The sequence below is a fragment of the Callorhinchus milii genome, unplaced genomic scaffold, assembly GCF_018977255.1.
Source record: "Callorhinchus milii isolate IMCB2004 unplaced genomic scaffold, IMCB_Cmil_1.0 Scaffold1, whole genome shotgun sequence".
Classification (NCBI taxonomy): Eukaryota; Metazoa; Chordata; class Chondrichthyes; order Chimaeriformes; family Callorhinchidae; genus Callorhinchus; species Callorhinchus milii.
The window spans coordinates 29,706,330-29,732,167 of NW_024704742.1; the positions used below are offsets into that span (position 1 = coordinate 29,706,330).

The 25,838-nt window shown below is 45.2% G+C and overlaps 1 protein-coding gene across 1 annotated transcript in view; it reads right to left on the bottom strand.

The window, feature by feature from the left end:
- Positions 1 to 25,838, bottom strand: part of maml3 (mastermind-like transcriptional coactivator 3) — a 117,162-nt gene that overhangs the window by 90,713 nt on the left and 611 nt on the right. The gene's annotated exons all lie outside the window — the stretch shown is intronic.

Consider the following 25,838-nt stretch of genomic DNA (forward strand, 5'->3'; position numbering starts at 1 on the left):
TCAGATACTGCATCTGGGTTTCTCCAGGACTAAAACAGCATTATTCACAAGCGCTGAATAATGAAAGCTCTCCAGGGGGTTTGTACATTTCTGTCATAAGCAGTGGTGAGCTCCTGCAGACCTCGCGGCTGCCTTGCACGCGGACAGTCAGTTGTCATTGTCCTCAAACTGAGTCCAACCCACTCCGCACCATGTGTGTGTCGCTCTTTGCTTCTGCCACAAACCTGTGGCGAAAGCGGGGCACATAAAGCGACCACTGCCCTCGAAGAAGAAAATCGACTGCACTGCTATTCCTCTCCCAAAGTGTCCCTCCGCTTCTCCCCCTGCCTCGGACAATCAACAGTGATGCCCCACGTGCTGTGTCTCTACCCGAACAAAGATAAAATATTCGCCAGACGCTTATAATAATAATACTTGCATTTGATATAGCAACTTATCACGTTTTCAAGACGTCTCAAAGTGCTTCACAGAATCTATTGTAAAGTGAATTCACTGTATATTTTGTGGGCGAAACGTGGCATTAGCCAATTGCGCACAGCAGTGTTTCACAAAGAGTCGGGGATTGAAGTGACCAATATATTATTTTTTTTATTTTTTGAAGAAATTATTATACCCGGAAAAGCGCTCCGCCAATCGATTAACAACCAGGCTCCTACTTACTGCTAGGTAAGCAGAGGTGTGTGGATTAAGTAAACTTGCCCAACGTTTTGCCTGCCGGGAATCGAACCCAAGTCTCTGGCTTGCGAGTCGAGTGCTCTAACCACTGAGTTGCAGTACTCCACTCTGATGAAGACGCTGCCTCCTTTTACAAACCAACTGCAAAACACACCTAACATTAAGGGAAGAAATAAAAATAATGTGGGAGAACTGTTTAGGAATTCCGTTGCCATCCTCTGCCCACATCCGAGGGAATGGGCTGGGAGCCCATTCCTGAGATGCAGCCTTATGAACCGATGCAGTGGATTATTCACTAAGTAGTGACTAATTTTTCCTTTCCATCTAACCTTCCTCCGTTCGTCCATCTATGAAGATACCGACTCTTGGGGTGGCATATATACCCCTCCCTGGGCACCCTCTGGTACTTCACCCTCAAGTGGCCATTGTTTACATTGTGATAATAATAATCCTCACACTTGGTAAAGCACCTTTCACGTCTAGAGGCCGACCCAAATCACAGGATTTCCTGCACTGGTATGTCATCTTCGATTATGTGAGTCTAAATCCCAATGTGGCTTGTGACTCAGAAGCGTGAGCGCTACCAACTGAGCCAGGCTGACACACAAATGTGTGGAATCTAGGCAATGGGGTGGGGGGGGAGGCGGTGAAAAGCTCTTGTTGGGAACAGAAGTGTGAATATGATGCAGAACATGAAACACGCCTCTTTCAGGGAAACCCATGTTTGGCACTCTGACACCTCAACAACTCAGCTATGACTCAAGATCTCACAGTTTGGTAGGAGAAACACGGTATTTCCAGTTAGTGATGCATTTACACCTCAAAATGCTTTTTCCTGTGCTTGAGCTCATTGATGTGATCTTCTATGTGAGTTTGTTGATCCCACTGAGTGCTGGTATTCAAGTGTTGGAGTGAGGGGGCATCTCAGCTATCCCGCCCCCGCCCCCCCCCACCTTATTCACACAATTACTGAGCTCTGTATATCTTCAGAAAGATCATTTCTCACCTCTCAAAAATAATCTGTTCTCAGCTAAAAACAATGCACCTGGGATTTTCAGCCAGGTTGGGTGGCCCCATCGTTCAGAGGGTCCCCACATTCAAGAAAACATTTTTATAATGACTTTGAAGCATTTTAGAGCAATTGTTTATCTTGGCAAATGCAGATAAACAGACAGCAGCCATTTTGCATACCACAAGCTGCCACCAACAGCCCACAATGTGAACAAAGGCTGAATTATCTGGAAAAATCTGGGGGAAACATTTTTTCAATAGTTTTATGGGATTGTCAATCCCCTCAACAGGTATCTGGGAGGTTGGTTTGAATGGTGTACCTGAGGGATGGCACCTCCGACAATGAGTGCTCCTGCACTGGAGGGTTAAAAATCCTGTGAGCTCAAAAACTCAGGAATTGATGGTCTCATACCCACAAGCATCTGAGCCAAGAGATGAGCGTGCTCCCAACTGAGCCAAGACGACAACTGACGGGTGATAATTATCTGGAACTCCTACCAAACATCACTTCATTCCCTCCCTGTTTTCAAAACACTTTTGCAAACCTACTTTTCAACCATGCCCTCAGTCACTGATTCCTATTTCCCTGCGTTCCCCCCCACATCACAACTTCCTCGAGTTCGCGCACTGACCTTAAAAAAGCAAGTGTGTTGAGATGTTAGCTTACATAAAAGGTGCTGCGCGAGTGCAAGTTGTTGTTGTTGTGTAGAGGGAATATCCATTGGCATGTGTTAGACCAACCCTCCCATTTCCCGGTTGTGTCTTTAAACCACACTGCATTTACAAACAACAATAGCCCTTACATTTGGTGTAGCGCCTTTTACATCGGGAGGATGTTCCAAAGTGCTTTACAGGATATATTGCAAAATACATTGACTGTGTGTTCTCCCCTTTCTAAAGGCAATCATTTCTTTGCCCCCTGCCCTCCTCTTCCTCCTCCTCCCAGCAAGAATTTCAGTGCTTTGTGGATACTTTTGTTTCCTAAAGCCTCACAGCATATTTTCTCGCAGTTGCGAGGAGAAAAGCAGTGAACAGCAGCGCTGCCCGAGCTGGACACGTGCTGTTGTGCCAGTCCTGGAGCCGCAATAGCAACACAAAGGGGGCAGAGGTAGAGCAGAGCGCTGCACACGAGACCGCTCGTTCGCTCGCTCCCAGCCCGAATCTGCCAAACGGATGCACAAGCTGCTCTGCTCAGTGGCCCACCAATGTCGATCCACTTCTTCCCCAAAACAACAGAAAAAAAACACACCAAGGAGATGTTACTATAGCAACAGACTGAGCCCTGTGCACAGCACCTCCCCCCACCTCGCTGACTGCCACCATGACTTCAGAGGACAGCTATTCAAGCAATGCATAGGAAGTGACCGCTTTATATGCTGCAGTCTTTTTTTCCACCTCACTTTGCTTTTGCCTTTCTGCTGCTTCACGTTAACGAGGGAGATGATGGCTGCCCGTAGCCGATTTGCATTTAGTCCTCTTGCATTTTCGTAACTCCAAATGCAGTGTGTTTAAAGTAACATTGTACAATCCTCCAACCCAGGCTTCCCAACACCCCTAATCTTCTCCACAGCTTTGTATTTTCATGATATGCTCCTACAAGGAGTAAGCAGCTGATTCCTAATTCATCCCTGGCTTTGCTCCAGAAGGTGTCAGGGGCCCCAGTTTACAAGAAACATGGAAGATTTCTGCTATTTAGAAATGTTCAGCACAAACCCAGGCTGGGTCAAAAATCCCATACTTCACAACAATCATATGGGATGAGATAACAGACAGAAGGTGGTAAATTCAAACACTCGGTCATCCATCCACACACACCTCCCCGACAAATGCGTGAAAAGCAAAATGTAAAAGGGTTTGGGGGAAAGGGAGTAAACGCTGAGCTCTCTGTCCCAGAGCCCGCACAGGCACAGTGGATGAGCTGAATGGCCTCCTCCTGTGCTGTACAATTTAAGAATTCTACACATTTCTTTTGTCTTTTAATATTTTTTTCTCTTTTCTCAGTTTATACATGGTTGCATGAGACACTGAGCACTTTTGCATATGTTCATGTATGCATGTGTGTGTGTATATATATGTCTCTCTCTCTTCCTCCCAGAGCTTCACTCTGTCTCTCTTTCTCTTCACTTTCTCTCGCTTCTCTCTCATTCTCTCTGTGTTTCTCATTCCATTTTGCTCTCTGTCTTTCTCGTTGTCTTTCTGTGTCTCTCTTTGTCTCAATCTGTCTTTCCCTCTCTCTTGTGTCTTTATATATGCCTTTCACTATCACTTTTTTTCTCCCTCTCTATCACTCTCTTTCTCCCTCTCACTCTTTTTCCCTCTCCCTATCACGCTCTTTCTCCCCTTCTCTATCACTCACTTTCTCCATCTCCCTATCACTCTCCCTCTCCCTCTCCCTTTTTCTCCCTCTCCATCACTCTTTCTCCCTCTTCATCACTTTCTTTCTCCCTCATTATCACTCTCTTTTTCCCTCTCTATCACTGTCCCTCTCCCTCCATCACTGCCTTTCTTCCTCTCCCTCCCTTCAGCCCTTTCTCTCTTGCTCTCACACCTTGAGTCAGAGGCAATGACCAAAAATATGACACCTCACCCAAGTTACTGTTTTCACGTGTGAGACTGGACAATGATTGTCAGCAGACTCATGGATCCCAGGGGAGAATAGGGGGAATCACAGCCAATTGGTACCCTGGCCTCTACACATACATTCGTCTGGAAAGGGTTAATGAATATGATCAAGCCAAAATGAGGTTGATTTCTCACCCCCTTTAGCTCAGGGGAGCTGAGGCAAAATGTTGCAAAGACTGTCTTGGCAGAAACCAATCTACTCGGCATAGATCAACAATCAAACAAACCTGTGGCCTTCGATACGGCTTGAAATTCTTTTAAACGAAAATTAGATAAGACTTCGTTTTTTTTTAAAAAAGAAGCATATTAAAGGGTGAATGTAGGGAGTGAGCAGGATAATGGGATTCAATCGGGTAGTTCTTGTGGAGGAAAATACTGGCATAGGCACGACCGGTCAAATGACCTGTTTCTGAGCCGTAACGTTGTGCAACTGTGATCATCACAGTCTCCTGGGTGTGATCTCCTGTCCTATCTGTGGCTGTAACAGTAGAGTTGAACTAAACATTCCCCCTTCCTGCTGAATGTAACTCACACGGTGACTGGAAAGGCTGGGCTCAGTGTCTCCTGACAGCTGTCTCCAGTTTCAGTTTAAACCAGTAAGATCAGAGGTGTTTATGACTAAATGGCTAGGCAGGCCCAAGCAATCACAGGATTAAAAGCCTCCAGTTTCATTTCTCGCTCGCTTGCGAGGAAGGAGCTTGAAACTACAAACCCAGCAATGTTCTCCACAGGCCACCTTCCGTTTCCACTGGGAGTGCTGTCCCAGGTTTGTCCAGTGCACATCAGGCACCTTCCTGTCCCTCAAACCTGCCAATTAAAGGGCTTCATTGCAAGTGCTCCCAGACAGTCATCCGTTAGGAACCTGGCCAACAATCCTCTGGATAAATTGGTCCTTTAATTCCTGGCTGTCTGTGGGGCCTTGTTGAGCACAAATTGACTACTGCATTTACCTAGACAAACACAGCAACAACAAATTATATTTATATAGCGTCTTTCATATCGGAAGCATGTCCCAGGCATCACTAAACACAGTCACTACCCTTGACAGCAAATACTTGTAAATTGCCTTGAAGCGTTCTGACGTTATAGGCTCCATACCAAATGTATGGATTATTATTATTATGTAACGGTTTGATGCATTCATGACACATGTTTATACTGCATGTGAGGCCAGACTCTCGTGCAAATACATTTCCTGCCTCAACGCTACTTTATACAGAAAAATGTCAACAGAATGATACTTGGATTCACATCACTAATAAGACAGTAATCTCCTGCTATGTTTGTTTGGGAGCTGCACATCCAAAACCCAGGCAGCTGAGTCTGATCCTGTCCTCACCCCTTGTCCGCACACGGGTACTTTGAGACGTCTTGGCTTGATAAGCGCTCTATCAAAAGCAAGGATTATTATTATTACTTTTTGCCTGCCAAAAGCAGACAGAAGTTGACAGAAGTTCCGGTAAAGCGTTTTGAGAATAATATAATTTGAGAAGTTTTGACATGATGGGGTGCGATAAAAAAATGCTAAGTTCTCTATTTTCCAGCAAACGGAAAACACTAAACATAGATTGCGAGCAGGAACCAAGGCTGAAATTTTCTCAGAGTTCCTTAGCTCAGAGTCACTGGGGCATGGTTCCCTTCGGTTTAGCACGCTGCATGAAACCCGTCTGTTGACAGCTTGACTCCATCATTAGATCTGCACTGGTTCTCCTGAAGCTAGGGAGTCTTTTTTGGCAAGAGGGGTTGGTGGGGGGGCTGATCAGTTTATTTTGAGGGGGGATCATTCAGGCCAATCAAATGCCAGTGACAACAGGCAAACTTGGCACCTCATTAGGATTCGATCATTCAATAGTCAGAACAAATACACCTGCGGTGCTGATCTCAGCTATGCAGTGATGGGAGTCTGATACAGGTTTGGTTTAAGATGACTGCCCCAGCGTCCGATTGTTCATTGGATGCTGGGCAATGAGTGAGACAGTGGCTCATTCGTAAAGGGATTCATAAAGGCAGAATCATGGACGAACCCAGACATGTCTCAGGCTGATCCCCTTATAATAATAATAATATAATGATTTTTGCTTTTGATATAGCGCCTTAAGATGTTGTTGAGATGCTTCAAAGTGCTTCACAGGATATACTGCAAAGTGAATTAATTTAATGTGAGCAAAAGACGGCAGCGCATCGCAGTGTCTCACAAACAGTTGTGGATTGAGTGACCAAANTTTTTTTGAGGGATTATTACTGCCAGAATGCAATCGACTAACAAACGGGGTCCTACTTAAAATTGCCTAAGGTTTCACCCCAACCTGGAATCGAACCCTAGTCCCTTCGCTTGCGAGGCGAGCGGGCTAACCACTACACTACGGGAGTTAAACTCTGCTCTCTGGCCAGCACTGGGCGCCTCCCTTGGCCACATCGGGGAATGAGATCAGCATCAGAGCAAATTGCCAGTGAGTTAAAACCCACAGGATTCTATGCCTAGAAACTCTTTTATGAATCGCTGCATACTGGAGCTCAGCAGATGACCTGGGACAACGTGAAGGTAAGGGACAGCACCCTCCCTCCCTCCACCACAGTCATGGCTGTAAATGAGCACGTGTGTTCTTGTTTCTTACTACAGCACAAGGACAAACCAGAGTCTTGAGTTCTCAGTAACTTCAAGCATGACATTTGCGTCAAGTGTACTGTGCAGCGAACCACAGGCACATGTTAGCATGTATTTATAAACTGCAACAGGCCACGGGACTGAGCCAATTCATTTATTGAATTGAAGGCAGCCAGCAAGATGTTCTTTCCAATATGACAAGTAACATGGAAAGGCGCGAGTGAGGCACAATTGCAATGTAACTTCAGTCACATATAACTGCCCATTATATTGAAAAGTGTGTCCAATTACAGTATTACAGAGATTTCCTTAATATTTGATCCTGTTTTATTTTTGACACGCAATAAATGGTGGGAAAGGAGCGAACTGCACAAAATCTTTTGGCAAATCACCTCTTTACATCAATATAATTCAGCTTAGAAAGAAGCACGGGAAATCGTTGGTGCAAAGTCAGAGATGATTTGTAAATGGACCATTTTAACGTGTCACCGTTCAATCGCGGGGTGTTTATGATAAATGTTTCAGATCGATGCTGGCTTTAGGCTTTACTTCCTGCTTCCCAGAAAATAATGGTCTGGTGAAGAGAAAAGTGACACTGAGACCCTCAAGTGGAATGAGGGGCTGACAGTGAGAGAGCCAGGAATGGCAACTAGGAGTGTGAGTGTTCTGTGAGTGTTCTGCAGTACCAAGATTTCACCCAATCTTTGTATAATAAATGCGAATGCAATCTTTGTGCAACCATCCTCCGCATCCCACACACATCCCCACACACAATCCCCCACCACACATGATAATACCTGCATTTGATATAGCACCTCATCACATCTTTGCAATATCTCAAAGCGCTTCATACATTATGCTGTAAAGTGAATTGACTATGTTTTGTGGGCAAAACGCGGCAGACATACAACCCACTGCCCAGCCCCCACCCAGCTTCACAACCCTCTGCTCCCCCACAAAACCACCCTGCCCAATATAATCATAAACAACTTCCCTGCCCCCCCCAACACTCACCAACCCCCTGCCCCACCTCCTGACCCCTACCACACACACAAACACAACCCCACCCTACCTTTCGCAACATGGAAAAAAAAGTTTAATCTTCAAACAAAGAAGCGAAAGAGAGAAATTAAAACATTTATAATAATCTTTGCATTTGGTAAGAGCACCCATGACATTGGGAGGAGGTCTCATGGGATTTACTGTGAAGTGTAGTGACGAAGAATTGTGTAGGCAAACATAGTCATTAGATTTTAGCATCATTGCCTAGCTCTGTCTAAAACATACAGAAAACTAATGTTTTCTGAAAAGAATTGAACCAAGAATACTGCATTCAGCTACAGCTGAATTCCACTGACATTATTTTACAGTACATTTGCCCAAGTGATTATCATATTAAATAAATACTGAGAGCTAAGAATCAGTGAGCTAAGTGTATATTTTGGAATATATATACACACACACATACACCCGCACACACACACACATGCAAGATTTCCTATTTATCTTATGTTAGAGGTTACAAAATTCACTCAAAGGAACTCCCACTTGTTTGGGAAAAAAGCGATGTTTACACACATAGAGCCAGTCAAGCTCAGCCCTGTTGTTTGAACAACCGCTCACTCCTGTTGACAGAGAAACCACGTGACTCCAGGTTAACAAACTACACTTGTGCCTGACACGCCACCTTTGAACCCAGGCACTTTAGGTGTACATGTCTCTGTCCTGCTCACCACTGAGGGAAATGGTGGGAGATGTTAGCTCTGAGGTTGACATTGCCCTGGCTGCCAAATACAGAAGAGCCCATCTGCCTACAATGATCATACTTCATGCAAACCCACATTTTATAACATTTTATAACATCCTCCACATTACCCCCCCCCCCCCCCCTCATTAAAGAGAAACAAACTATTTCACAGAACAGGATCTTCACAACACAACCTATGACCCAACATTTAACTCTTGAATCATGTCCGTCAAAAATCAATCATATTGTTACACAATCCAGTCCCTCGTTGGTTCTGCTGACTGCGCTCCTATTAGGTGTGTATTGCCAGAAGATGTGAAATGATCCATTAAAACAATAATAAAATTGCTTGCATTTGATACAGCGCCTTGAAATGGGTGAAAGCACTTCACCCAACCAGTTACTTTGAAGCGTAGTGAGTGCTGCTACATGGGCAGATGAGGCAGCCAGTCAACAGCATATCACAAACAGCAAGGAGAAGGACAACCACATTCATGTACCTGGATCAGACAAGAATATTAGTCAGGGCAGCAGGAGAATCTTATGCTCTTCTTCTTCGAGAGAAAGAGAGCTCATGAAATTTTCAATTCCCCTCAAGCCACCTGAACAGGGACATGGGCTCTCAGTTTAGTGTCTCGTCTGAACAATGGTTCTGGACAAACTGCAGCTTTCTCCATAACCACTTTCCTTCTTGATTTATCATTTATTGTGGAGTCCTGTAGCTCAGTGGTTAGAGCACTCGCTTTGCAAGCGAGAGACCTGAGTTCAATTTCAGGCAGAGCGAAACCTTGGGCAAGTTTCCTTACTCCACACACCTAATAATAATCCCTCCAAAACCCAAAACAATAATAAATTGGTCATTTTCAATCTACGACTGTTTGTGGGACACTGCTGTGTGCAATTGGCCGCCGCGTTCACCCACAAATATACAGTCAATTCACTTTACAATGTGTTCTGTGAAGCACTTTGGGACATCCTCCCGACATGAAAAGCGCTATATCAAATGCAAGGATTATTATTATTATTATTAATTTTGGGGGATCACAACTGAGGCAGAGAATCATGAATTAGCTGGTGGTTCATAACAGTAACAAAATAATATTAATAATAATCCTTACATTTGATATAGCGGCTTTCATTTTGGGTGGACATCTGAAAATGCTTCACAGGAGCTTTACTGTAAATTATAGTGACTGTCTATTTTGTAGGCAAATGCAGCATTTATGCACGATGGAACCCCACAAACAGCTGTGAAGTGATTGACCAATTTTATTTGAAGAAATTGTTGGCCAGAACGAAGGGAGAAACTCCCTTCTCTTTTTGAATAGTGCCATGGGATCTTTAATGTCCACCTGAAGGTGGAGCCTCAGCTTTAACCTCTCACCCCTAGGCACTGCATTGGAGTGTCAGTCTCAACTGTGAGTTCAAAGTCCCAACGTGGAGCTTGAGCCCACAAATATCTAACTCACAGGCGAGAGTGCTGCCAAGTCAGCCAAGCTGACACTGTGAATTACTCCCAATGCAGTGCTTGGGGTGTGCTACATTGTTGGGAGGTGCCAGCCTTTGAATGAGATGTTAAACCAAACTCCCGATTGCCTGTTCAGGTGGACGTTAAAAGACAACTATCCCCCAATTGAAACCGGTTATTTCAAATCATGGCTTTAATGCCACGCCAGCCCGCCCAACACACAGTCACACCACTTTACAGTAAATCCTCTGATGCATTTAGAGAAGTCTCAATGACGCGATCACAGGCGCTATAATAAATGGAAGGATTATGAATATATAATAATCCTTGCATTTGATACAGCGCCTTTTCATATTGTTGAGACGTCTCAAAGCACTTCACAGAATGTAAAGTGAATTGACTGCATATTTTGTGGCCAAAACACGGCAGCCAACTGCACACAGTAGTGTCCCGCAAACAGTCGTGGACTGAGTGACCAATTTTTAAAAAAAATGTACTGTAAGTGTGTATATGTGTGCGTGGGGGTGGGGGGTGAGAAGATAGGGTATCATGATGTCCCCAGTCCAGCAGTAGTGACTGAATGCATGTTCACGTGCAGTCTAAGGATACAAGCATGTGTTTGTAATGTGGATAAGCAGCTGGACATCTTCCGAATGAACCCATCCAGCAAAGCAGAAGGAAGAGCAAACCAGCCTGTCTGGACCACTGTTCCCTGCACTGGAGACTTCAGGATGACGGACGTGCTCACAGGAAAGCAGCGACCCCTGTGAGCTCCCTACACAACACAGTTTGAACCAAATCTCATCTCCCGCCAGCACCACTCCCCATGCCCACTGCTGCACTAACAGGACAGAGCATTGCGCTGGGTTAATGCACTCACTGTCACCTCGATCGAGCTTGACTGCCTGAGTAAATGGGACCAGAGACCCGTTTTCATTTGTGTTTCTTGTAGATCAAATTAACCTTTTGAGTACTAAGTGGCTTACTTTATACTGGGATTGATTTTCCATCAGTTGATCCTGCTATGAACAATACGCTCCCTTGGACAGCACAGTGGATGAATGGCCGATTCCTCACAGTCCAATTAGCACAGGCAGCGGGAGGGTGACTTTGACAGCAATTCAGGCAGCAGAGAGCGGCTCAACACAAGCACAGACTCTGTCATTGGCCCCACATTGGAATCTCTGTCACAATTGCACCAGCGAGTTGTGAGATGAAAAGGCCAATTTATTTGGAGGACTGGCAGCCCGGACACTGGGAGAAACTCCCCTCTCGTAGTGTCAAGGGATCTTTAAGATCCTCCTGAAAGACAGTTTTATGTCCCATGTGAAGGACAGCACCTCCGGCAATGCAGCCCACCACCTAATATAACACTGGAGTGTCAACCTTAACTCTGAGTTCAAGGGCTTGAACCCACAACCTTCTGACCCGGAGGAAAGAGCGCTACCAACTGAGCCAAGCTCATACCACATATAGAATTGTTTAAGTGCTGCTGTGTTTTTCTCAGTGAGGTCTCCCAGTGTGTGAATCACTCGTCTGTCTGTGAGAGTGACTCTGCTGCATTCGTGACAACAGCTGCAGGCTGCGTTGCACGGCTGGAGACCGTATTGGAATGATTCATGTGAAGGAATCGGATCCTTTTACACCAATTGACTTGTCAGTTTATCACATTCAGCCTTGACCAATGAGCGCTCTGTGTGTTCATATCTAGCTCTGTATGCATATAAGTGTGTTTGTAAATTATGTGTATTTGCAATGTGTAGAAATGTATACTTATGTGTGTTGTGTGTATATAACGCATGTGCACATATGTGTAATGCGAATAGAATGAGTGTGTGTGTGTGTGTGTAGGATAGAGTTCAAAATCCTTGTCCTCGCCTTCAAAGCCCTCCACCGCCTTGTTCTTCCCTACCTCTGTGACTTGCTAACTCCATATCGACCTGTCCGCTCCCTCCACTCAGTAGGCTTCCAGCCTGCTCTATGTCCCCCAGCTTGCCCGCCCCATTATCGGTAGTCTGGCCTTCAACCTCTCTGCCCCCACCCTTTGGAACTTCATCCCACCGTCCCTCTGCCTCGCTCCCTCCCTTGCCTTCCTCAAGCCCCTCCTCTTCGACAGCACCTTCGGTCACCCTTCTACCCTTCCTGCCTCCAACCCTCCTGATCCCATCTCCCTGCTTGGGTCCAAATCCCAGAAAGTCTTGCGTCTTGGGACATGCTCTCCACGTGAAAGGTGCTATACAAATGTAAGTTGTTGTTATTATGTGTGTGTAAAATGTGTATGTGTTTTGTGTCTGTGTGTTTATGTTTGTTTTAGTTGCCAAGGAGAGGCTAAGCAGGAAGAACAACACATCCCAGGCAATTCTCACACACCTCTCAACAGCAGTGTATGGAGGAAGCTTATCCTCTATCCTGAGGTGGGCAGGCAGCTGTCAGGAAAATACTGTACAACTTGGTCTGTTCCCAAATTGCTTTTCACATCCATGAACATGTGGCCTCTTGTACGTTTACCTTGACAATCTGAAAGCATTGTCCCAGATTTATCTTGTATACCCCACTGAAGTATCTTATATACCATTTTTCCAGCTCAAGAGCTTCAACATATCTAATTGTTAAGGTGGATTAATAGTTGAAATGGGTTAAATAATGGAGAATACGTCTGAGGTATTCAGTATGCTCAAATACATTATTTTCTGAAAAGCTCTGGTTTTGAAAAAAAACTCATAAAATTGTTACCAGAGATACAAGCGCTTTGGGACATCCTCCCGACGTGAAAAGCGCTATATCAAATGCAAGGATTATTATTATTATTATATTCAACAGTTAAATCCAAGTTTAACTGCACAGTTGAAACCATTGCTTTTTTAAACGTACACTTGCCTGATCCAGGGATAAACCTATTGCTTACAGTGGGGATAAAGAGCAGTCAGTACAGGTTGCATTGAAAGGGAACATAATGGAACCAGCACAAGAAGAGCAAGAAAGGACCTGATGGGAGAGAGCAGTACAATACAATTCACATTTATGGAGTGCGTTGCGTGTCAGGAGAACGTCTCGGAGCACTTAACACAGCTGGTTGGGCACCTGAGCTGGGGGTGGGAGTCAAAGGTGGTGGGGAAGGAGAGGGCCGTGAAAGGTGTATGTCTTGAGATGGATCTTGAATAAGATGAGGAAGGGAACAAGTCAGAGAGAGTGGGGACAGAACAGCTGAAAGCCCACCCACGTGCAACTATGTTCTTTTCAATAGCCATCGACTCCTCCTGGTGCGTGTAGTCTGTCACCTTTGAATGGGCAGAGCATCACTAGCTGCAGAACCAAGCAGCACGGCCTCGATCCCTTCGCTAATTGGAGACTGTTCAAACCCGTCGTATTTCCACTGGTGTCACCGACTGCTTGGTAAACATGGCTGGTGAAACTGAACTCCCATCTAATAAAGGTCTCAGTGCGGGGAGGCAATTACTGCTGCTCCCAGGTGTACCATAAAAGCTTGAGGGTAAGGAAGAAGATGAAGAGAAAGCTGGTTGAAAAGCTGAAGACGAAAATCTGATCCTGGTCTGGTGTCAGACACAGGCTGAAAGGCTTAGTTAATATCGAGACTTTAGAGGATTCCCGTAGAGTGGTGGTCAGCGCGCTTGCCTTGCAAGTGAGAGGACCCGGGTTTGATTCCCGGGCAGGGCGAAACCTTAGACAAGTTTCCTTACTCCACACGCCTCTGTTTACCTAGTAGTAAGTAAGAACCCGGTTGTTAGTCGATTGGTGGATTGCTTTCCCGGGATAATAATCCCTCCACGACTGTTTGTGGGACACTGCTGTGCGCAATTAGCTGCCATGTTTCGCCCACAAAATATAATCAATTCACTTTACAGTATATTCTGTGAAGTGCTTTGAGATGTCTCGAAGACACAATAAGGTGCAATATCAAATGCAAGAATTATTATGTCAGCTCAACTGAGTCAGGCTGAGTCAGTCCTAGGCCTACTGTTGGACTATCTCATGAGTGCCTCCCAGCTTCACACTTGGTGTAAGAATCTAGCTTTTTTTTTTAAAACAGCGCAGAAGAAGGCCATTCGGCCCATGTTGTCTTACTTACTTACAGAGGCGTCAGTTCCTCTGAATCTCCAGGCTTGCTACCGAATTTCCCCGTGGTCCCTACATCCGGAATAGTGCTGGTAAAGGAATATTTCCTGGTGTCTTTGTTAAAATTGTCTCTATAAGCATTAAATCTGTGTTGTTACCTTGGGATACCTGAATGACGTCTTGTTTCAGGTTAACTTTCCATATACCAATAACGCATCTTATTTATACCTCTGTTAGGTCCCCTCTTCTCAAGGCTAAAGAGCACTGTGTATCTCACTCTTATATTAGGTTAGTGATTGTTGGGTTAGTGGTTGAAGGGTTAGTAGCAGTCACTATATTCAACGGTATCCCTGGCTGAAGCTGTGCTGTAGCACCTGCTGCTAAAGCATGGAAAGAACCAGGGTCTCATTCAGGCTAGGAATCCTTTGGTATAGACGAGCAGGGAGAGTGCACGGATCCACCGGGACTGTTTAACCAGCGGCTGGTGATGGACTTGCAACTCTGGTAAATCTGACTCACAAGATGGGATTTTGCCGGATTATGATGTGTCGAACAAGCCGAAACACAGTGACAAACACAAAGAGTTTCCCTAAAACTCTGAGCGTGTAGGCGGTGGCCGAGCACTCCACAATGTAGCACCTGCGATTTCAAAGGAAGGTCTTTCCATCAGAGTCCGGCTCGCTGCCTGTCCAGGCTGTGTGCTGGCTGCGCTGCCTGCCGCTGGCTGCACTGCCTGTGTTCTGTCTGTGTGCTAATTGATCCTACTGCAGCAGCCATGGTGGCCAGCACTATCAATCAGCACTTCCAACAAGCAGCACACAAAGGTCTAAAGTCCCATCACTGCCTTCAAACACATTGCCTCTTAGCAGGTAGGATGTGCCAGTCCTTTGGATGGTAAATACAGACACAGCACCATTTCATTGAGCTCTTCGTCACACACACACACACACACAGACACGTACACACTGTATGTATCGCACAACCCCTTCGGAATGGACACTGAGATTCGGTCTGCCTGTTCAGGTGGATGTTAAGGAGCCCATGGCAATAACGACAACAAGGTTACATTTGTATAGCGCCTTTCATGTCGGGAGGACGTCCCAACGTGAAAGGCACTACTCAAAAAGAGAAGGGAATTTCTTCTCGAGTCCTGGTCAACAATCCCCCAAACAAAAATTGGTCATTTGTTTCAAAGCTGTTTGTGGGGCATTGCTGTGTGCAATTGCGCTGCCGTGTTCACCTACGAATAGTCACTCCAATTTATGGTAAATCCTGTGAAGAGCATTGAGACATCTCTGAGACATGATAAGATGCAATAACAAATGCAAGGATTATTATTACTATTATTACCCCCATACACTCCCAACACACATACCCTCGCCCCACCACACACACAGAAAGAAACACACACATATGTAGTTGCACCCCTCACACACAAGCTAGCTAGCGAGGGTCACCAGCCGGGGACCAGCAGCCAACATCTTAAGGTGATGCTTCCTCCCGCTGGGCTCGGGTGCTGAGCCTTGGGAACCCCAGTTCCGTGAGGCTGAGATCAGCAAAAACAAACCAGGGATCATGATTACCTCCAAACTCGCTGAACGAGCCATCGCAGAAGGCCACTGTGTTTTAGCAACTCCCAGGAAGCAAATGAGCATATCAAGTTGACTCATCTCCTGGTTAATCTCCCAACTCTCTCTCCCACAAGTCACACATCTCCTGTTTTCACTTCCTCTCAATGAGCTGAACAACAACAACAACAAAATTACATTTGTATAGGGCCTTTCACATCGGGAGGACGTCCCAAGGTGCTGGACAGACAGAGTTACGGACCCGAGCTGAGGATCAGGAATTGGCAGGAGGGCGAGTACAGAAGGGAGAGACTGCGGTCATCTGTATGCCCCGAGGCACAGTGCCCCATTTTGTCCCTCAACACACTTTGTAAGCCTGGCAGATGTGAAAGGGATGGGCTGATAGCAAACTACAGTACCACAGTGCGAGACTCGACATGAGGAGCACAGAGCGTTTTGTGAATGAAGATTATGCACTGTGACCCACTCAGAAAACTAGAGATCAAGCAAAGTAAAGCATCAGAGGGGTAGTAACTGCAGATAGAGCCTTAGATATGACCAGACCCAATAAAGTAAGGACGGTGTTAGTAGTCACGACTCTCCACTCCTGTATATTTAGGATCTTGGTTGGTTTGCCGGTGGATTCTCGTCTTGAATTCTATTCTGATGCTACCAAAGTCAGTGTATGCGCCACTGTGTAATTGTAGGTGACTGAGAGCTGGTTGAAAAGATGCATTTTTAGATGGGTTTTGATAAGAGGGAAAGTAGGTGGGAGGGTGCAAGTTGGAGCGATTTTGGAAGCGAGTCCCAGAGAGAGGGGGCAAAGTGGCTGAAATCTTGGCTGCTAAACCAGAGGACACAGATTTAAGATAGTTGTCAAAAGAACTAGAAGGGAGATGAGCAGAAATTGTTTCACACAGCGAGTTGTTCGGATCTGGAATGCATGGCCTGAAAGGGTGGTGGAAGCAGATTCAATAACAACTTTCAAGAGAGAAGTGAATAGATATTTGAGCAGGACAAATCTGAAAAGGCTACAGGGAAAGAGCGGGGCAGTGGAATTGATTTGGACAGTTCTTTCAAAGAACCAGCACGGGCATGATAGGCCAAATGGCCTCCTTCTGTGCTGTATAATTCTAAAGATGGGGCAACAAGCAGAGAATAAGAGCTGGTCAACCAGTTCTGGATTAGCATGCTTACTGACCAGTTTCATTCCTCAGTGTGCACTAAATAGCACCTATCATTGTGTGGCCAACCACACAGCGATTAAAGCCGCTGTTAGCAGTAACGATTGATAAACCCACAGCTGTGGGGGATGGCGGAGCAAGACTTGATTTTTGAAGCACTCTCTCAATATATGCCAAATAAATCAAATCAACTCTGAGCTAATGACACTCGCTTTCCTGCACAACAGCATCTAAAAGGCGAAACTGATTCCCTGGGGGGCAGAACACAAGCACCAGCTGGGCTCACGGATACAGGAGCAGAAACATTACAAAATACACTGAGAAACAGCTCGCTCCCTCACTCTGCTCGCCCTCACTCTAGACACACACACGGATAAGACGGATAAACCCCCACAGCGTCATAAAATGCCATTGATTTGCTCCTGTTCTATAACTATGGCTGCTCTCACCCTCCGCAGAGCACGACCTGTCCTTGCTCATTCCGAATTGCATAGCCCTATCTCTGACTTCCCATGTGGTGGGGCCTTCTCGAATCTGGGAATTTGTTAGGCTTCTGGTGACTTGCTGAGACTTTAGCCTGAATGAAGGCACTGGGATGTTCTTACCTTAGACACGCCACCACCCTCTCCCATATCTTGTGTCAGAACCTGCACAAGTTGCCGTCACAGACAGGGTAAAAGCCAAGAGAAAAATCACGTGTCAGTCCAACAAGAGAGTGGGGTCTCCACACTTAAAACCTACCACACGGCAAATCCTCCAACAAAGAACAAAGGCTTTCCTTACGCCATTCTCAAAAGGTGGCAGATGTCAAAAGAAATTACCTAACCAGTACCATATTCCATGGTTATGAAGCCGACTCAAATGCATCTGAGAAAAGAGCAGAGATATATTGACAGAATTTCCTGAGAAGTCGTTTATAACAACAACTTTAACTTATACAGCGTATCTTGAAGCGCTTAAGGTCTAATGCCCAGAAAAGGGGACCGTCACATGTTTCCTGCTTTGAAATCTCTTAAAAGGAAGGATAAGACAGAGATTTTCCTGCTTTAGGGTTAGGAACATAGAAACAGGAAGCTATTCAGCTCATTGAACCTGTTTTCATCAGTTTGTTAAATTGTGGCAGATCGTTTAATCCTGCAGCAGAGCCCTGGAGCCCTGTTAAAACATGGTAGTTGGGAAGGGGGTGCTTAAAATTCCAACCAGAGTTATAACAGGGAGTAACTACTGGTTAGCACTCCCCACTCATTGTGGTATATGAGGACAGCCGGCTACACATGCGATTCAACAGTCCGGGCGGCACACAGAAAGACAAAACGGATGAATTTCGGGTCATTGGGTCCCTGTCAATGTCGCTTCCTGGGTCCAACAGGAAGTGACTCTGGCTGCATCCTGATGCCCAAGCGATCAACCATTTGTCTTCCTGTGCACTGGCTGGTGTTTTGAAGCGTGATGGAGCCACCGCATGAATTTTAGATTTTTCACATAAGGTCAGGATTCACACACCATAAGCGAGCAGGCGTTATAACCAAGCACTTTATAATGGAGGTGCTACTGTATTTCCCTGCCTTTTGCCCATACCCCTCGTGACCCTCACTGGCTGCCTTAAGCGTGGTTCTCACAATATGAGAGCGGCAGGGTTATTTATGCCTACTGCCTATTGAAAAATGACACCGCAAAAGAAGCAACCAGTTTGTTTACATCGCTGATTCCTTGTTTTCAACCCAGGAATTGTCACGGATGCTCCTTTAACAGGCTTCATCTGTGCCACATTTGCGCAGATTCAATCTGCATAATCTGCGACGGAATCGTGCTCCCGTATAAAATGTGCGGCAGCTTCTCTGCTGTTGAATTATACAGTGACTTAACTTAAAAAGGAAAACAGACAAATCTGCTAGAGCGATCTCTAGTCACTGAGTGGTGACATACCAGCACATGTAAAACATCTGTAAGCCTCAAGCGCAGGGTACAAAGGATGGGAAGAAAGTGGGACGTAACCCTTTAATTTGTTGATGCTGTCACTGATATTATTGATCATGCAAGGTGGTATTCAAATAGCTGTTGAACCCATTATGACACTTGTATCTGCTGCTGATCTAAAACACAAGGGAAGCGCTCATTTGTAGTGTGTGTCTCTGAACTGCTTCTGGGAAGAAACAATGTGCTTATCTACAAAACTGATCCAGGGGGCTGCATGACTTATTCATTTATCTTCTTTAAAGTGAAGTGGGGAGAGAGAAGGAGGAGGAAGAGGAGGAGGAGGAGGGAATGGGAGAATCAGTCTCGCCTATCCAGCAGGAGCATTTATTTATTTCAAATGTATTCTAAAGCGTTGCTGCTTCGTGTGAAGAGAAGGTAGTCTAGACCTGTGCCGAAACCTGCCACATGATAAGAGTAAAAGATCTCACTGCGTTATTCCAGCCATCCTTTCAATTAGTATCTCCTTACAACCTCTAAATATACATTCTCCCCTGATGGTCGAGAAGTCTGGAAGAGATCCTGTCCATTAGGGAACTCTGCCATAAAAACCAGGTGGGTCCCAGGTTCTCTCCCTGGCCTGTGCCGAGTTAGCCAACCTCAGTCAGGACAGGTAAGGGTTCTACATTTAACCCAGTATCCGTGATCTATAGAGAAAAAATCTCCCCAGTATTTCTGCTCCTCATTATGATCCATTGCTTCCCGCTTAAAAACAAGTTCAGAGGTCTGAAATTTCGGACTTAGACCTCGGTCACAAGTTTTAAGACTGTGTGGTGAAGTGTAGTAACTTTGTTTTCATAAGTAAATACCATTTTTTACTGGGTGTTTGTGTACAGGGAGGTTCCACAAACAGCCAGGAAGCCATTGGTCATTCACTTACTTCATGGCTATTTGTGAGAAACCGCAGTGTGCAGATTGGCTGCTGCCTTCACCTACAAAATACACAGTGACTGCACTTTGTAGTGCTTTGAGACATCTTCCCTATGTGAAAGGTGCTATACCAAAACCAAGGATTATTATTATTATTATTATTATGAAGTGAATGATGAGTCTGTAGCTCTTGGGAGTCCTGGCCACAGATAGGAGTCAAAATGCCTTCAAGAGAGGAAGGATGGGGGAGAAAACGGCAGGAACAAGGAATTCAGCTCTGTATGTATCATACTACTCCTCTCACGAGCACTGATTGTTACTGCAGTCAGGTTTGATACGGAGCAAACATTCACCATTCCCAAATAGCTTCCCAAAGTGATGGTGCTACAGGTTTGTTGGAAGCATGTCTCTCTGACCAGCCCTCCTGAGGTGAGCCCCGAACTGGAGCTAAAGTTCTTCCCCAGAGAGACGGAAATCAGAGAGAGAGAGAATCTCCACTCATTCATGTAATTTACTAATATAAGATCAGGAATGGTCAGATGAGGTGGGGGAGGGGGTAAATCGGACTGTATTACCCACCCTGTTGTAGGGAGTAAAGGAGCCTGGAAAAATATACATGATATTCTATCCTACATGGGAGTATCGTACTCTAACATGCCAGACTCATCGCAAGGCTCCCTTCACCACCACTCAGTAAAACGGTGGAGTTCACCAGCACACACCATCAAAAACACATTTAATAGCGTTCAACAGAGCTCAGAAACCTTCCGAATATATATTGTCTGGCCTCCTCAGATCAGCTGGTCACACAGAGTGCCTTTTGCTAGTCCCTTTGGTGTTTCACAGCATCCTTGCTTGCACTTCTGTAATTTGCTTACTTAGAATACTTCCCCTTAACATCTTTTAACATGTTTACTGCAGCAATGTAATCCTGGTGGCACTGCTTTGGGACACTGATCCAGGACACTGGCAGACACACACACAGAAAGATATGCACAAATAAGAGACATACACACAGAGATAGAAAAATACACATACCGACAGAAAATTACATACACGCACAGATGCACATACACTCACACACACCACACACATACACACACAAAAAACACATGCACAATTACTCCAACTCCTATATGAACACAGACAGACAGACAGACAGACAGACAGAAACACACACAGATAGAAATATCCAGACAGACACCAACAGACAGACATGCACAGAGTGCTCATTGGTCAAGGCTGAATGTGATAAACTGACAAGTCAATTGGTGTAAAAGGATCCGATTCCTTCACATGAATCATTCCTATACGGTCTCCAGCCGTGCAACGCAGCCTGCAGCTGTTGTCACGAATGCAGCAGAGTCACTCTCACAGACAGACGAGTGATTCATACACTGGGAGACCTCACTGAGAGAATCACATTTCATATTTTAGATATATGTGTCTACCAACACGCCCATCTGCGTAGCTGGTGAATACTGCAGGTGTGATTTTCATTTCGGATTGATTGGGAGGAGCTTGTTGCAGTTAGAATCACAAGCCATAAAAAGGTACAGCGAGTGGTTTTAATATGAACAGGGATACACTCTCCCCACCCCCACCCTCCCACCCCCCTCCTTGTACTTTAACAAAGATTTCAATTTAGAATTCAGATCACAGCACGGACATAAAGTGGGACAGACTGAAATAAATGGCTCACTGATGAACCAATTGCTGGCAACACAGAGGCACGCGTGTACAGTGTGCTGGGATTATTATTGGGTTAAAACCATACAGGTTGGCCAGTGATGCAGTGTTGCATCCTGCTTTGTGTGTGGTTTTTTTCCACTACAATTTATCTTTAAACCAATCCTCCAAAGGTCGGTGCAGAATATTCCTGAGGCAAACTGCGGAGACAAAAGATTTCACGTTTTCGCCAGAGTGAACCTGCATTAAAAGGCTTCAAGAAAATACTCTTCTTACTTATGTCTTTTCACTTTTGTCTAACAAACACGGATGTCTTAATATTGTTGGTGACAGTCACCGGCAATGTATGCGTTATCTGATATTTTCTTCCTGGTGGGCGATCTTGCCAAAGCAAATAGTCGTCACATTTCCCTACAGAAAGTCACTCCACTTGACTTAACAACTCGTGAAGCACTTTGAAATCTTCTGATGTTACAAAGTGCTGTACAAATGCGAGTCTAGTTTTCCTTCCCTTCGTCATTTCTTTCTACTCCACCCAACGCCTCAGGTAGTAACGTTATCGATTAACGTGGAACTGAGCCATACAGATCCAGAATGTCGCAGGTGCCAATCCTGCTCTGTGTTAAATTAGTTGCTCTGAGCCAGGGCAGCAGGGGCACTAAAACTGGCCTCGGTGCCCCCGATTAAGGACAAGAACAATCAGACAAGAATCTCTATTAGAGATCCCTGCTGGGTGTTTCAACAACAACTTGCTTTTATATAGCGCCCTTCACATGGATAACATCTTGGAGCACTGCACAATGGCAGGGTTGGACACTGAGCGAAGGAGAGGGGGATGTGACCATAGGTGCAGTTTTAGAGGTAGGCTTTCAGGTTGGATTTAAAGTTAAATAATTGGGGGTCAAGGCGGAAGGATTGAGACAAGGAGTTACAGAGATTAGGGGTGTATTGGCTGAAGGAACGACCACCGATGGTGTCACCGGATCCAGTTCAGCTGACATTTCGCCCCCCCCCATTCCCCTCCTTTTTTAGCTAGGTCATTTAGGAGTGAAATCGGGAAGCACTTTTTCACACAGAGGGCAATGGAAATCTGGAACTCTCTCCTCCAAAAGGCTAGGAAGGGTATGAAGAAATATGGATCAAAAGCAGGTAACTGGAGTTGAGGTACAGATAAGCCATAATCTAATAGAATGACGGATCAGGATTAAGGGTCTGAATGGCCTACTCCTTTTCCTATCCCACCACACAAGGTTTAACAGTTAGCTCACATTCATTGTCTGGGAATTCAGCATTAATATCAGGAAATCGGGCTGATAGCTGATGGTTTTTGAATGGTACCCCAGCAAAGACTCAGCCAGGCTGTGCCTTCAGGTGAGGAACAAAGGAGATTGGAAAGGAAGAAAAAGAAACAAGAGTCCTTATATCCCAAAGGGATAATGGAATGGCTGGAGACTACTCTCTCCCACAATTAAGACTGAACCCAATGAAGTCCTTGGAGTCGGACTGGGATGACCTGAAAGGAGACGCTGGATCTTAGTCGCTGACTTTCTAAAATAAAGCAACACGTTCAAATAAACCAACAAGGGGTACGTTGTGAAGCGATAATCACAGAAAGGTCTCCCGTGTTTTGATAAGCACTTCAGTGGTACACTGCTGCTAATTGGTCTCAACTGAAACCCTCGGGAACTGCATTTTTGAATACTTTCGACCACTAAAATATCCAGCAATTAGGAAACTTAAAACCATGGTTGTGGGTTTTTATTGTGTCAATTGCATTTGATTTAAAAACATGTTAAGTCACCACACGAACAGGAGTTTATTTAGGTACGGAATCACTTTACAACAGCGGAACAGCGCTGTTGCGGTTGAGTAAGAAATCGGTCGGATATTGTCGGCAGTTCCAGAGAGGCTGGCTGACTGGCTCTTCTACTCAGCTCAGGTTTTCTAATTCAGGCTTTGTTTTTTTTTGTTGACGGAGTTGGGGGTGGGGGGGATAAGAGAGAGGAGCATTGAATTGTCTTTAATGCAAGTTTTTAAGGTGAGATGTTAAACTGAGATCCGGGCTGCTCCGTTCAGGTGGGCAATAAAAAGAAACACTGCACTGTAGTTTGCCCTCACATCATAGACAGCAATCCTCCACATGAACTGGTCGGTTGCTTCACGGCTGTTTGTGGGACTTTGCTGTGCATAAGATATTTGCCAAGATAAAACAGTCGCTTTACCGCATTAGTGTAATTTCGAAAATGGTTACTTTTAAGAATTGCTGTAAAAGTGGGTTTAATGTTAAGACTGAATTAGCAACGAATATTCCACAATTATTGCACCATGTGGTTTTTGAGCCAAATCGGGTATCAAAGAGACTTAACTCTTTGAGAGTGGGATTTCGAGCACGCCCATTTCGGGGTTTACAGCGAATCCTGCGAAGCTCTCTGAGACGTGTTCCTGACACGAGAGACTACACCAAATGTAAGGACTATTATTGCTATTCTCCTCTAGTGGTAAAGGTATCAACTCTTGCTGGAGGGAGTGTGAAGCGATTTCCCAGTGTGCAAGCTCTCTGCCAAAAGACAGTATATTTGCCAACAACTAGAGAACAATCCCCTGCGAGTCCGTGAGCGGAGGCATCGCTCCCTTTGCAGGCTGCTGGCAGCGCTCGCTGCAGATCATATCTCAGCTTTCCCTATCGCTTGCTGTCTGCATCGTGACTGGAATAAAACACCTCGGAATAAACCAGACTCATTAAACTTTATGGATTGTAAGAAGCTCCGTGCTAAACAGTGGTGCTTTAAAATAAAGCACAGAATCTGCGTTGGAGGTGTTTCACAGTAATAGTAAGCCAGGATTACTGCACTATGTTCAAGACAATTTTATGTATCCACCAACGCAGCCAGGAATAACTGATAAATCAGTAATAATAAAAATAATATCTGCATTTGATAAGTCACCTATTTATGTCAAAATGTCTCAAAGCGCTTCAGAGTTTTCTATGAAATGTAGTGACCACGCATGTTTGGGGAAACATGGCAGCCAATTTGTGCGTGGCAATGTCCCACAAACAGCCATGAAGAGAATGACCAATTTTTTATCTGAAAGGATTGCTGGTCAGGACACGAGGAGAAACTCCCTTCTCTTTTTGAACATGGGGATCTTTAACATCCACCTGAACAAGCAGATGGAACCTCGGTTTAACATCTCATCTGAAAAGCGATACCTCTGCAAATGCAGTGTCCCCCACCCTTCGCCCACACCAGCACTGTACTGGAGTGTCAGACTAGATTATGAGCTTAGTCCCTGATGTTGTGCTTGAACCTTCTGACTCAAGAGAGCTACCAGGCTCTTTTAGACACGTCATTACAGTGCTCTTTTATATGTACTCTTATACCTGCTCTCCCACAGGATTCATGACGTGGTTACAACTGAGGAGGAATTTTTGGTGAGGCCAAAGGTTAACAGGCCCAGAGAAACGTTTACAAAGTTCAGAGCTCATGCACCACAGATTTCAGAGTTACAGCCAACTCCTCAGAAACTGCGCAGCTGCTACATTAATTACCTAGGCACGGCGAGGAGAGACAGCGAGAGAGAGAAAGAGACTGGGAGAGAGAAAGAGAAGGAGGCGGGAAGATATTGAGGGGCACAACGTGAGAGAAAGAAAAAGGGTATGGAAGCGAAAGAGAGTGGGAGAGAGTACTGAAGGAACCGGGAGAGAGAGTGAGAGACAGACTGAGAGGGGAACCAGCGAGAAAGACATTAGGAGAGACAGAGAGAGAGAAAAAGTAAGAGAGAGGCAGGTGAGATAGATAGTGACAGAGACAGTGAGCAGACAGAGAGGAGAGACAGTATGGGGAGACAGTGAGAGAGTCAGTGAGAGAGGCATAATGTGAGAGAGAGAGAATAAACAATTTTACAACAATTGACATTTATATAATACGTTTCACATCAGGAGGTCGTCTTAAAGCATTTTGTAACAGAAGATAATAAGGGGCAGAGTGAGAGACAGAAAGTCAGAGAGAAGAAAACGAGAGCGGGAGAATACTGAGGACACTGCAAGACAGAGCAAGAGAGAGAACGGAAAGATACTGAGGGGCACAACGTGAGAGAAGGAGAAAAAAGAGAACAAAAGCATGCGACTGAGAGGGCGGGGGGTGTGGGGTACAGGGAGAGAGAGGGAGGGCTCTGGGGGAGAGAGAGAGAGAGAGAGAGAGGAGGGAAGATATTGAGGGGCACAACGTGAGAGAAAGAAAAAGGGAATAGAAGCGAGAGAGAGTGAGAGAGAGTACTGAGAGAACTGGGAGAGAGAAAAGGGAGGATGCCGAGGGGCACAAAGAGAGAGAAAGAGAGAGAGAAGAGTCAT